The following is a 14,713-nucleotide window of genomic DNA, read 5'->3' on the forward strand; positions in this document are numbered from 1 at the left end:
TGAGTCTCGACCCTCATCATTGACCATTCCTTCACCTCCACAGTGTTCGACCTGTGGAGTTTCTTCAGCATATCTTTTTTTTTTGCTCCAGATTCAATCATCTGCAGTCTCTTGCACCTCTAACATCTTTACCCTGTTTTTCACAACTCTCTGCACTGAGGAGGAATTATCCTAGATCTCTCAGTCTTGTCCTACAGCTAGTTATTGCATTGGGCTCTCCTCAGAGACAGAAGTCTTTTTACAGACTTGTTTATGACAGTACCAAGCTTAAGATACTGTTGTTTTCATTTTACACTTAACACTTTTGCAATTCTTTGTCCAATTTGCTGTGTTGTCAGCATTGCAGAAACAATTCAAAGTCTTAGCTAAGTTCATTGCGCAAGTGCATCAACTGAGTAGCCACTTTATTAGGTACACCAGCTCTTTAATGCAAATATCTCACCAGCCTATAATGTGGCAGCAACAAAATGCATAAAAGCATGCGGGCATGGTCAAGAGGCTTAGTTGTTCAGACCAAACATCAAAATGGGGAAGGAATGTGATCTAAGTGACTTTGACTGTGCAATGATTGTTGGTGACAGACGGAATGGTTTGTGATTCTCAGAAACTGCTGACCTCCTGAGATTTACAAGCACAACAAATTCTAGAATTTACAGAGAACGGTGCAAAAAATGAAAAAAAATCCAATCAGCAGAAGTTGTATAGGTGAAAAAACCTTGTTAATGCGAGAGACCAGAGGAGAATGGCCAGCGAGGATTGAGCTGACAGGAAAGTGACCATAGCACAGATAAACACATGTTGCAAAATTGGTGTGAAATTTGAAGTGCGTTGGCAACAGAGGCAGAAGACCACAAACAATCACTCAGCGGCCACTTTATTATGTACAGGAGGTATCGAATAAAATTGCAACGAGTGGATATTCTCATGTGAAATGAAAAAGTTACAGCAGCATCACAGTCACATAGCATCACTTAAGAAGCATTGACAGGAGAAACATAAATCTAAACTACACACAATACTTACAAGACAGAAAATAAGTATAACAACAATAAACTAAACGCACTTTAGTGCAAAGCACTCAGAGTGTTAAACAAGAGAGATTAAAATTATGCTGTTTGGTTCAAGAACTGAATGGTTGAAGGGAAGTAGCTGTTCTTCAATGTGCTGGTACAGGATTCCAGGGTTCTGTATCTTCTGTCTGATGGTAGTTGTGAGAATATGGCATGTCCCAGATGATGGATGTTGCCTTCTTGATTTAAACTGGATACCCATGGTATTTTCATAGCATCAGCAGCAGCTTTAGGCTCTTCCTTGAGACTTCTGTTCACAGCTTTTTCATGAGCGTTTTTGTCTGATGATGGGTTTCATCATCACTGACTAATTAGCCTTGCTACTAATTGCCTCTGAAACTGTTTTCACAATTTGTGTTATTTATTCTCCTGCACATTGTATGTTCATCTTTTAATATTTTTCATTAATTGGGTTCTTTTGGGTTTATTGTTTTGAGGGTACTTGAAATTCCGAGGCAGAAAAATCTAGGGTCAGTGCTTGTGAAAATGATCAGTGAGGATGCGTACTTCATGGTTAGCATGGAACGGGTACACAGAAGTTCCTAAAACTCTTCTCCGTGCCTCAATGACATTGATCAGTTCAAACAACATTCACTCCAACTTCGAGTTCTGACTTATAACTCAACCCCTTATCTTGGTGATACTGTAATTTCCTTGTATTACTGCATAACTCGTGCATGGAGTTTGCTGGTCACAATGTGGCCAACACCGCGACGCAGACATCAGGTAAGTGAAGCTGATGAATTCTTATAAGAAGCAGCACCCAGCTTTTCTGTGGAGAGAGCCAAGTTAGCACCCACAGCACCTCTGAATGCTGCTCATTAGAAACATATTCTAATTTACATCAAACTTAAAGGAAAAATACAAATTCTTTATTTCAATAGATAAACACTCCCTGTTCATAACCACCAAGCATAGCTACGTCCCACTCTACTAAGTCAGGAATCTAGACAATGACCCTTACCCCACACTACGGGGCGTCAATTGCCCATTTGTTACCTCTCTTTTCAATCTGTCTCTACTTATCCTCCCAGTCCACTTTGTTCCATCTATTCACCATCCCGCTCCTCAGCTGGTTTCACCTACCATCTGCCAAACGCTATCTCACTCCTCCCACTCCCCTCTTTAAACTGGCTATTTCTCTATGCCGATAAAGGGCCTCAGTCTGAAATGACAACTATCCCACCCTCCACAGATATTTCTTCACCCTCTCAGTTGCTCCAACTGGTTATTTTTTGCTGTAGATGCTTACCTCCCTTTGAGTGACGAAGTGAAGAATCTCCCCCTCATGTTCCCCTTAAAAATTTCACCTTTCACCCTTAAACCATGTCCTCTTGTTCAAGTCTCACCCATCATCTGTGAAAAAAAGCCTGCTTGCATTTACCCTATCTATACCCCACATAGTCAGCTGCCCTGCACAATTCTTTTTGATCTGATTTGATGCCAAATGAGACATTTCACTGTATGTTTTGATGTACATGTGACAAAGAAAGCTTATCTTTAATCTTCAAATCTTTAAACGTAGGATGTGATTCAGCTTTGCCGTACACTACATCCATGTAGATTTGACCACACTGGAGCTTATGGGGTGTATTCAGAACTGAGTTAATACACCAGAGGATCATGCTACTCTAAACTGTCATAATTCCAGTCCCTAGCGGCTTTCAGGACAGGGTGGAGGAGCAGCATTCATGGTGCGGCAAATTCATGACCTTTGTGAGAAAGCAGCAAGCAGAGTTGGTTCTAGATAGGTTCAAAGGTCGGCACAATATGTTCTATGCTGGTCTATGTTCTTTCAGAAATGTACAGCAGGATCAGGGGATGTTGCTCATGTAATTGCACTGTGAACTGGTCTGATAACTCGTAAATTGCCAGACTTCAGTGGACTTCACAAAACAGATTTATCTCACTTATGTTATTGAGGTTCTGGGTCTTCTAGACATTGACTCTGAGTATTGGTGGCTGCCTGGAGAAAAGCACCACTTCTCTGCCCCTAGATCTGGAGCTTTGCTCAGACTGCTGGCAAAAAAAAGAAAGTCTGCAATAGTGGGAGAGCTCAACGTCTGGTAATAAAACCAAGTGCAACATCAGTGTAGCGACGCAACAGATCAGCTGTCTAGGCTGTTCAGGAGACACATTTCCATCTTCATCACATGAATCAATTCTTCATATTGGGTTATTGATCTGAAACATTCTCCTTCCTCAGATGCAAACTGACAGTCTGAGCATTTCCAGGTTTTCAATGCCATAATTATAGAAAAACAGCTTTCATACAGTTAGTAAATCTGCTCTTTATGGGATTGCAGGTCAGATCTGCATCAAGTGATCTGAGATGGAATTCATGATTATGATTTTTCTCTCTTGCAGCAACACACCGGGAGATGTATTGAAAGAGAATCTCGATCAGCTGCAGTGTCACTTCACATGGAAGCCACAAAAGGAAAATATTGACTCAGAAGATCTGATGTACAGATTGCAAGATTCTATCGATATGAATATGAAGTATAAAGATCAGTCCTACAACCATCCTGCTTTTGTAAACTTTCTGCAGGGCAGATGTGACGAAGCAACTCAAAATTTAAAGGAAGCTGAAAACATTCGTAGGGAGAAACACAAAACTAAATTTGAAAGAAGAAGCATCGTCACCTATGGAAACTTTGCCTGGGTGCATTACCACATGGGACAGCTGACCGAGGCCCAGTCCTACCTGGACAAGCTGGAGATGATCTGTAAACCACTCAGTGATGGTCCTTGCTATACAGCAATGATCCCTGAGGTGTACAGGGAGAAGGGATGGTCATTGTTGAGTTCTGCTGCTGAGTTCTATGAGGAGGCAAAGGAATGCTTTGCAAAGGCTCTGGAGCAAGATCCTGACAACACCAAGTGGATAATGGGATATGCGACTGCACTGTCTCATCTGGAATCACCTTCTGGAACCCCAGAGAGTCGTGATCAGAGTCAGTCAGTGAAGCATTTCCGGTGAGTACTGGAGCTTGATCCAGATGAATCTGTGGCCATGGTGCTGTTGGCTCTAAAACTGCAGATTTTAGGGCAAAATGAGGAAGCAAATGAATTAGTTGAACAAGCTTTGCAGAAGACCTCTGATCTTCCATATGTGCTTCGCTATGCTGCGAAATATTACAGACAAAGGGGATCTGTGGAGAAAGCAATCGAGCTCTTGAAACAAGCATTAGAATTAACTCCACACTCTTGTTTCTTACATCACCAACTTGGATTGTGCTACAAAAGGAAGCTGAAAGGCCTTCGCAATCTTGTATTTCAGCAGAAAGCTGATTTGATCAATCTATGCAGGTATCACTTTGAAAAGTCTTTTGACCACCGTCAAAGGTCAGCTATTCTGCCACAACTGGACTTTGCAGACATCTGCATAACAAGTGGGGAGTATCCCAGAGCAGAGGAGATTTACCATAGATTGGCGGAGTTAGTGGACATTCGACCAGAAAATATGCAGAGCATATGTCTGAAAGCTGGGTTATTTGAACTGTACCAGAAAAAATCTGAAACAAATGCTGTCAGCCTCTTCCTGAAAGGAGTGAAAATTGAATATAACTCAAGAGAACGGGAAAAATGTCGCATCAGTTTGGAGAAGTGGGCAGATAGGAAACTTCGTGTAAATGCACATGAAAGCAAGGCTCTTGGTATCAAAGCATTACTGTATCAGATGGATGGGATCAAGGGTAAGGCGACTGAATACTTTGAGAAGGACTTGGAGTTTGATCCTGGCAATGAGGAAGATGTGAGTGCTCTTTCTCAATTACGTATCTGAGCACCACTGGGATGTTTATCCATCTGATCTGAGGATAGGTTTGGTGGGGTGTCGCTGTACTAGTTATATCCTCTTAGCACCTTCTCTTACTCATTAGTGTTCGATTTGCAAAAATGGTCTCTTTGTAACTAGACCCAATTATTGTGTTTCTTTTAAACATATTAATTCCTCAAGTACTCTGAGCAAACTGAATTTCATTGTGTTTCTCTAGACTCTGGAAAGATGGGATTTGGGAAACTGCAGCAAGTGGAGTTAAATGAGAAATCAAACATTTTCAACATTGGTTTGTTTGACCTATTAACCATTGAATGTATCTTACTTTTCATCTGTATATTGATGTATAAGTTTAACTCTGGAATGATTTTTCAAGTGTGATTGTACCTTATAGATCATTGAAAAATATCCTGTAAGGGCATGTCTGGTAATTAAAGCTTCAAAGCCGAGGTTGGTCTTGTCTTGACATAATCAAAGGAACGCGAGCAACAAATCCTTAACTGCCTGATTCCAATCTGCTGAGTGTGGCGGAGGAGTGTCCGAGAAAGCGAATGACTGGAGAGTGGCAGTGGAGGAGTTTTGGGAATAATTCATGGAAATTCAACAAGATAATATTTTTAACAATAAAAAGGATTAGAATTTTCATTCATTATAATTAACAACCAAGGGCAAAGAATCTGCAACACAGCAAACAAGATTGGGTGTGCCAATGGACTCATAATGGAACAAGAAGATGGAAGGGTATCGTGCAAGGATCATGCTTTGACCTGACCAATGGTGTTGGTATAGTGATAGCCAAAAGACTTTCTGGTGATGTGCAGGGGCTTAGCTGCTGATAAGGCGATAACCCTGTAATTAAACAATGGAAATCAGGTATGTTTATAGCTTAAGTGAGCTATTGTCCCATAAAATTTGCAGGGTTAGGGAAGAATGATAAGGGTGATGCAGAAAGGAGAAAAGAGGGCAGATGACCACCAGCTCAGGATCAATCATCTGAAATATGAATGAGAAACGGTGTCATCAACAATTAACTGGAGACTTGTTTCTCAGTCACCACGGTAGTATAGCGGTTAGTATAATGCTATTACAGCTCGGGCATTGGAGTTCAGAGTTTCATTCTCATGCTGTCTACAAAGGGATTTTCTGTTCCTCCTCGTGAATATGTGAGTTTGCCCCGGATGCTCAGCTTTTCCTCCCATATTCCAAAGTCAAACCTGTTTATAGGTTGATTTATCATTTTAAACTGTCCTGATATTAGGCTAGGGTTATATAGGTGGGTTGTGGGTGGTGAGTCTCCTTGGACCAGTAGAGGCTGTTCCATGCTGTATGTCAAAATAAAATAAATAAAATAAAATTACACTTTATTTACTTGTGCACAAGGTGAAGATCATGTCTCCTTTCACCACACAGTTCTGAAGTCTGAATAGAGAAATGCCATTTTTATACAGAATTGACAAGCAGGTACAGATGTAGACCATTCCCAGCGATGAAACATTTTAATTCTGATTCCCATTCCCATTGTGACATCTCAGTCCATGGTCTCCTCTTGAGGCCACCCTCAGGATGGAGGACCAACACCTTACATTCCGTCTGGGCAGCCTCCAACCAGATGGCATGAATATCAATTTCTCTTTTTGCGGAGAAAGAATTCCCTTACCCTTCCCTCTTCTTCTATTCCCCACTCTGGCCTCTTACCTCTTCTCGCCCCTCTATCACTTCCTCCTGGGTCCCTTCCTACTCCCCTTTCTCCTCTGGTCCACTCTCCTCTCCTGTTGGGTTCCTTCCACCACAGCCCTTTATCTTTCCTCCCTTCCTGGATTCACTGATCACCTTCTAACTGTTCCCCCTTCCACTCCTCCAACATTTCTTTACAATCTGGCCTCTTCCCCCTTCCTTTCCAGTCCTGAAGAAGGGTCTCAGCCTGAAACACTGTATCTTTATTCTTTTCCGTAGATGCTGCCTGACCTGCTGAGTTCGTCCAGCATTTTATGTGTGTTGATTTGTCTTAGTTGTTTATGCTTGAATTTTTTACTTGCAAAATCAATAAATGTTCACAATACAGGTGTTTAAATTCAATAGAAAATACCACCTAACTATTGACAGTACTTTAAATTTAGTAACGTAAATATTTCTTCGTTGATGTGTGCTCCTTGAATACTTCTGATAAATTCTTACCTCATCTCTGTCAGCCAAAACGGCTCCAGTTCTCAGCAGTGAAAATGGAAGCTACATTCATCAGATACCTTTCTTACCTAAGCTGTCTGCACCTGTCTACAATCTATCCTTGCCTGGACATTTTGTCGATCCTTGCTTTGCCTCAACTTCCACAAAGGGGCAGGCTGTTGTAGGTCTGCAAGCAGCACAAGAACTGATCGGAAGGTGCTGAGTGCTCAGCAGTACTTTGACCATTTTCAATATAATACACACCATGCTCTGCCAGTCACCTCTTAGACATGTTATGTTTCATATTTCATGTTTCTGTTTAGTTCTTTATGAAGAAGAAGGCCATTCATCCCATTTAATTAATGCGACGCAAACTCTCCCATCAGAGTTTATTCCCCTCCAACCCTTCTCCCAACATATTCATTCATCTCACTTTGATTCAGCTTCCGAAAATTAAGCTGGAGGCAATTTACAACAACCAGAGAAACTATCAGTTGAAGGAAACTGGAGCACCCAACCACAATGCTGCAATGCTAGCCCTCAACACTCCTTGCAGGTAGGTAGAAGGTATGGGGATGAGGTAGATTTACACAGACCCAAGGGGACCAGGCTCCGTCAATGAGCTGAAGTGGTCGACCTGTCTGAAGAACCACCCAACATCATGCCTACAGCACTAAAGTTGGCAAGGGTTCTGTATTTTGTCCACATTGGCATTTTGTCCATAAGAGACTCAGGCGGCAGGGCTTCATATCATTGGACCAAACCAATTTTTTTAAAGAGACATGATCAGCTATTAAAGGCACTCAGTGTAACTGTGAGTCTCTCCAATTCTGTGGGACAGTGTAATATCCAAATATTGGTGCCATCTCAGTCAGGGGAAATAAAAAGGAAGAAGTTCAAAGTGAGTAAAAATATGATGAAAAGAATAATGGACAACTGCCTAAAATTTGAGTAACACAGAAAATGCTGGAAGAACTCTGCAGGAACAGTCGACGTTCCGGGCCGCATCTCTTCTGCAGCACCGGATAAAAAAAATGAGGAGAAGATTTAAAAGGGAAGAGAGAAACACAAGGTGAGAGGTGAAACTGGGAAGTGGAGGGGTGAAGTAAAGAGCTGGGAAGTTGATTGGTGAAAGAGATACAGGGCTGGAGATGGGGGGAATCTGATATATGAGGATAGGAGGCCATAGAAGAATGTAAAGGGGTGAGGAGCACCAGAGGGAGGTGATGGGCAGGGAAAGAGATACGATGAGAGAAGGGAAACGGGACGGGGATTGGTGACAGAGAGGGTGGTGGGGGGTGGTCATTACCGAGGTTTCGTGAAATCGATGTTCATGCCATCAGATTGGAGGCCACCCAGGTGGAATATAAGGTGTTTCTCCTCCAACCTGAGTGTGGCCTCATCGCAACAGTAGGGGAGGCCATTGGTTGACATAAAAGAAAGGGAATGGGAAGTGGGATTAAAATATATGGGTGCTGGGAGATCCCGTCTCCTCTGGCGGTAGGATCATAGCTGCTTGGCGAAAATGCCACTCAATTGAAGTCGGGGCTCAGTGATATAAACGAGGCCACACTGGGAGCAGTGGACACAGTGTATGACCCCAGCAGACTCACAGATGAAGTGTCACCTCACCTGGGAGGACTGTTTGGGGCACTGAATAGTAGTGAGTGTGGAGGTGCAGGGGCCGGTGTAGCACTTGTCCCGCTTGTAGGGATAAGTGCCAGGAGGGAGATCAGTGAGGAGGGAGGATGGACAAGGAGTCAAGTAGGGTCCAATCAGAAAGCAGAAAGCGGGGTTGAGGGAAAGATTTCATTGGTGGTGAGATCCCGATAGAGATGGTTGAAATCCCATAGAATTATGCGCTGGGCACAGAGGCTGGTCGGATAGTAGGTGAGGACAAGAGGAACCCTGACCCTGGTAGGGTGATGGGAGGATGGGATAAGAGCAGGTATGCGGAAAGTGAAAGAGATGAGCTTGGGGGCTGCGTTGATGGTGAAGGATGTGAAGACATTTTCTTTGAAAGAGGGAGGACATTTCCTTCGTTGTAGAATTAAAAGCCTCAGCCTGAGAGCAGATGCAGTGGAGACGGAGGAATTGAGTGAAGGGATGGTGTTTTTACAAGTAATAGGGTGGGAAGGGTTGTAGTCCAGGTAACTGTGACAGTCCATGGGTTTATCATAGATAAACTGTCTCCAGAGATAGAGATGGTGAGATTGAGAAAGGGGAGGGAGGTATCGGATTTATAATAGACATCGGTCGATTAGCTGTCTCAAATTTGGATCCTCCTATTCTGCGACAATGGCATGTGGTCCAGGACTCTCCCACTCTTGGAAACATCCCCTACTGTTCCAATATTTCTGGGCCTTTCAATATTCAGTTATTTTCAATGAGATTCTCCCTTTTTCTAAACTCCAGCATGTACAGGCCGGGAACCATTAGAAACTTCTCATATATTAACCCTTTCATTCCTAGTATCATTCTCATGAATCCCCTCTGAACACTCTCCAATGCCAACACATCTATTCTTAGACATGGGGTCCAAAACTGCTCACAATACTCCAAGTGCATTCTGACCATTGTCCTAGAAAGACTCAGCATCACATCATTGCTTTTATATCCGAACTGGGATTCCAAAGTCCCTTTGCATCTCTGATTTCTGAAGTTGCTCCCCGTTTGGTGTGGACAGAGATCACTCAGCAAATTACAGCTTTCAGGGCATGGATTTTGAATGAATCCTAAGATACCTGGCCTCAGAAAAACCTGATGAGTGGTACAACCATTTGGAGATCCCGCATGTTCTGGCAGACAGAGCGTAGGTGCTCGGCAAATCAGTCTCCCAATTAATGTCGGGACTCAACGATGTACAGGAGGCCACAGTGGGACCACCGAGCACAGTAAACAAACCCAAAAGACTCACAGGTGAAGTGTCAGATCACCTGGAAGGACGTTTAGGGCTCTCTGGGGTGATGGGTTGTGTGGGCTTTAAGGTACAACAATCTTGTTCATTCAGTCTAGATTTCAACTTGGAGACCTGCAAAGCTGTATCCATGAAACCAGGGGCCCTTTCTGGCTCTGAGAACATCACTGATACCAAAGTCTTTGTCCTCCTTCCACAGAACTCTGTGAAAGGGAAAAGCAGGGAGACACAAATAGTTAAAAGACAATCTGCAATGCCTGCCAGGTATGCTAAGTAGGCAGAGAAAAGATCAGCCAATCAGGTTGGGTCTGATGGGCGAAGTGATTTATTGCTTGTGCTCTGCCAGCCTTCCTTGTGTGTGGATCCAGGCAGCTCTGCATCAGCCTGCATTGTTGTTTCAGTGGCATCACTTCTAGGAAAATGATGGTTTCATTTTCAAGGATACGTTTCTATTCAGCATCTGGGAGTTGCAGTCAATCTGTTAGAGCAAGGAATCAGAACATCAGACACCCTTCTCCATCGACTCAACATTAAAAGTCCATCTGAAGCTGTGAAAGATATTCAAAGAACGTTCTTTCTATTGAACGTAATGAGGTACAGAACACTGTGAATCAAAATTTATTTTTTTGTAGCCCCTCCGGCCAGCTTCAGGGTCGCTCGGCTCGCTGTCATCTAGGGAAACAGCCCTCGGCCCCTCCAAACTGGGTAATAAGATTGTGTGGATGCTGTGTGAGGTACCCCACCCCGCCCAAATAACAGATAATACACCAGATACGATTAAATGATTTACAGTTTATATATATTACTGGAACAATATAATTAATAGAGAATAAAATATAAAAGGAAAATAAAAGGCGCCACACTTATCAAAGTTCAAAATCTTCGTGCACAAACAGTTGGAGCTCAGGACCCTTCTTCTTCACCCTGCGACCCCTCGGACCACCTCAACCGGCGGCCTGGAACCAACAGCGCTGGTCGACCAGACGCTCCACACGAGTCCGTCTCAGTCTCCTCTCCTCGCTGAATGCCCCGCTTGGGGTCCGACCCCATTAGCGGACTCGCAGCACCTGGTCCATCCTCTGTCTCTCTCTCCTGCCTTCTGCCCCAAAACCCCACGCAGACAATATCTTCAGATACACCAAAAACTTAACAACTATCCCAATTGGTTCATAACATCTTCTTATCAGTAACGTGATTCAAACAAACTGCTAGCGGGAAGGACTTTCTCAGCAGTTAACATAACAAAGAAGCCCTTTCAATTAGAACATAATAAAGAAGTCATTTTAATTAGACTACGCAGTGACACAAAAAAGAAACCCCATACATTTTAATTTACTGTATTAATTTAAGTATTTAAATTATTTTGTAACCATTGCTCAGAAGCTTGATATGGAAGCACACTGAATACATTGCTATAACTGTATTTGATACACAGTGTTGGTACTGTGCACTCACAGACACATCATTAAAGGCAGATCAGGCTGCTTGTCTTAAAAAGTAAAGCAAAGTTATTACTTCAGGTCAATAAGCTTTCATTGCAAAAAATTGTCTCCCATTTAAACTGGTTACAACCCAGTCATTGGAGATGAGGACAGCCAAAAAACTTGGCAAGGATCCACCTGATAGCAATGTTCTTGGTATGAAAGGGTCACTGTATCAGCTGAAAGGCAACAGGACTAAAGCTATTGAATACTTCGAAAAGGCCTTGGAGTTTGATCATGAGAATGAATATCTGGGGATTCATTGTGAAATATGTCTTTCCATTGAAAAACATCATGATGCTTGAAAGATCTTTGCTTCTGCTTAATCTGAGGATACGTTTGTCTCACTAGTCTCACGTAGTATATTCTTTGCAGAACATTCTTCACTGAGATTTTTTTTATGTTTTAAATTGCATGTGATGCTCTGGTTGAGATTTTTACTGCTATGCTGTAGTATTTCATTTCAGCCGTTCTGTAAGAGCAGTCTGTTCTGCTTTTAGCATGATTGGGTCTGAGCTAATTATAAGGGGCCATATTGTTCAACTTATGAATATTGTGTCAGCCAATCGGGATGCTAGTGGAAGTGGAACAAAGCCATCAAACGTTCCTCATATGCTAACCCTTTCATTCCCTGAATCATCCTTGTAAACCTCCACTGAACCCTTTCCAGTGCCAGCACATCTTATCTTAAATAAGGAGACAAAACTGTTCACAATACTCAAGGTGAGGCCTCACCAGTGCCGTGTAAAGCCTCAGCATCACATTCCTGCTCTTATATTCCAGACCTCTTGAAATGAATGCCAACATTGCATTTGCCTTCCTCACCACCGACTCAACCTGCACGTTCACCTTCAGAGTATTCTGCACAAGGGCTCCCAAGTCCCTTTGCATCCTAGATTTTTAGAGTTCCTCCCCATTTATAAAATAGTCCGCACTGTGTTTTTTCTTCAACCAAAGTGCATGACACTGCATTTTCCAACATTGTATTTCATTTGCCACTTCCTTGCCCATTCTCCTAATCTGTCTCAGTCCTGCAAACTTCCTGTTTCTCAAAAGAGAAACTGGGAAGCAAAGGTTAGTTGGATCATCATCTGTTTTTGGCAACATCCCAGAATCCAAATATCAAAGAAGAAATGACCATTTGGGAAAACTTTTAATGCAACTAAACCAAGTCAAAAGGGAATATATGTTTGGCAAATTTGTCCACCGTACAACCAGTGGCTGATTATGAACAAGCGCTCACGAAACTGCACGATGCTCTCTGTTAACAAGAAATGGCCCATCCCAATGCATTTCAAATTACAGTCAGTGACTTTATCCAGGCCTGTCTGAACAAAATCCTGCCCAATTTTCTCCAGCATGTAACTAGTTGTACCATAAGTCCCAAACAGTAGAGCACTGCTACACTACAATCAGGAATGCCAATCATTTTGGAAGGTGGGATCATTTGGCTGTACTCCTGCTTCCTGCATACTAGCGGAGCCTAAGGTGACTTGCATTTACTCTGATTATAAATTTTACTGACTGACAGCTGAGCATTTCCAGGTTTGCAATACAATAATTTTTAAAAAATCTTTAAAAGGCAACTTTCGTACAGTTAGTAAATCTGCTATTTATGGGATTGCCGGTGAGACATGCATGAGGTAATCTGAGATGGAATTCATGATCATATTTTTTCTCTCTTGCAGCAATACACCGGGAGATTTATTGAAAGAGAAGCTCGATCAGCTGCAGTGTCACTTCACATGGAGACCACAGAAAGAAACTATTGACTTGGAAGATGTGATGTGTAGATTGCAAGATTATATCCATATGAATATGAAGTATAAAGATCAGTCCTACAACCAACTCGCTTTTGTAAACTGTCTGCAGGGCAAATGTGAGGAAGCAATTCAAAATGTAAAGGAAGCTGAAAAGATTTGGAGAGAGAAGCAAACAGATTAATTTGAAACAAGAAGCATCGTCACCTATGGAAACTTTGCCTGGGTGCATTACCATATGGGACAACTGACTGAGGCCCAGTCCTACCTCAACAAGCTGGAGATGACCTGTAAAGTGTTCAGTGACGGCCCTCACTATACAGCAATGATCCCTGAGGTGTACGGGGAGAAGGGATGGTCTGCTACTGAATGCTATGAGGAGGCAAAAGAATGTTTTGCAAAGGCTCTGGAGGAAGATTCCGATAATGTGGAATGGACTATGGACTATGCAACTACTCTTTATCAAGTGGAAACGATTTCTGGTGATTCAGTGAATCAGGAGCGGAGTCAGCCAGTGAAGTATCTGCGACAGGTGGTGGAGTTTGAGCCAGATGCCACAGTGGCCATGGTTATGTTGGCCCTAAAGCTGCAAGGGTTCATTGAAGGAGAGAAAGCAAATGAATTAGATGAAGAAACATTGAGGAAGACCCCAGATCTGCCATATGTGCTTCGCTATGTAGCAAAGATTTACAGAATAGTATGAGCTTTCAATATCGCAATAGCCCTGTATTTTTTACACTACCAAATTGGTCTATGTTACAGGGGAAAGCTATTCACTCTGAAAAAGAAAGCTGACAGCAACTATCCTGACAGAGCTGCATTTCAACAGAAAGCTGAGTTGATCAGAAAGTGCAAACATCACTTTGAAAAGGCATTTGAACTCAAACCATCATTTCTTCTTGCAAAACTGGATTTTGCAGGAATCTAATTAGAAAATGGAGAAGCAGTCAGAGCAGAGGAGATCTACAACAGTCTGCTGAGCTTGGAATATCTTGCGCTGGATCATAACCAGGCACTAGCTTTACAAGTCGGATTGTTTGAACTGCACCACAAAAGATCTGATTCAAATGCCATCATCTATTTTCTGGATGGACTTAAAATCCATCATGGAAATAAACATTGGAGGCTCTGTGACAGCAACTTGAGAAAGATCTTAGGAAAACAAATTCAGAGGAATCCAAGAAACAGCAAAGCCTTTGGAATTCTTGGGATGGTGCACCAGCTGGCTGGGGAGAAGGATGAGGCTGTTAAATGCTTTGAAAAGGCCTTGGAATTTGATCCTGGCAATGAAGAATATCTCAATTCTCTTTCTGAATTAAACCTTTCTACTTAAGCTCCAGAATCCCAATCGGATCTACGGGTACACTGACTGTGGAAAGTCTTTCCTCAACCATTTTTGGCTGTTAGAGTTGTCTGATATTATGTGCAGTACATTAATAGAAACACATTTAATTCATGTTTCATCAGTGATCTTCTGAGGGCTTTGTGCTGAACTTTGTGACCATACAGTCTACAGTACTTGCTTCTCACATCAGTTCTCT

General features: G+C 42.5%; 2 pseudogenes; both read left to right on the top strand.

Annotated features, from left to right (window-relative positions):
- Window positions 1-3,402: 3,402 nt before the first annotated feature.
- Window positions 3,403-4,857, top strand: LOC140185935 (interferon-induced protein with tetratricopeptide repeats 1 pseudogene; annotated as a pseudogene).
- A 5,000-nt stretch (window positions 4,858-9,857) lies between these two features.
- On the top strand, window positions 9,858-14,505 carry LOC140186009 (interferon-induced protein with tetratricopeptide repeats 5-like; annotated as a pseudogene).
- The last annotated feature ends 208 nt before the right edge of the window (window positions 14,506-14,713 follow it).

The sequence above is a fragment of the Mobula birostris genome, chromosome 21 (assembly GCF_030028105.1).
Source record: "Mobula birostris isolate sMobBir1 chromosome 21, sMobBir1.hap1, whole genome shotgun sequence".
Taxonomy (NCBI): domain Eukaryota; kingdom Metazoa; phylum Chordata; class Chondrichthyes; order Myliobatiformes; family Myliobatidae; genus Mobula; species Mobula birostris.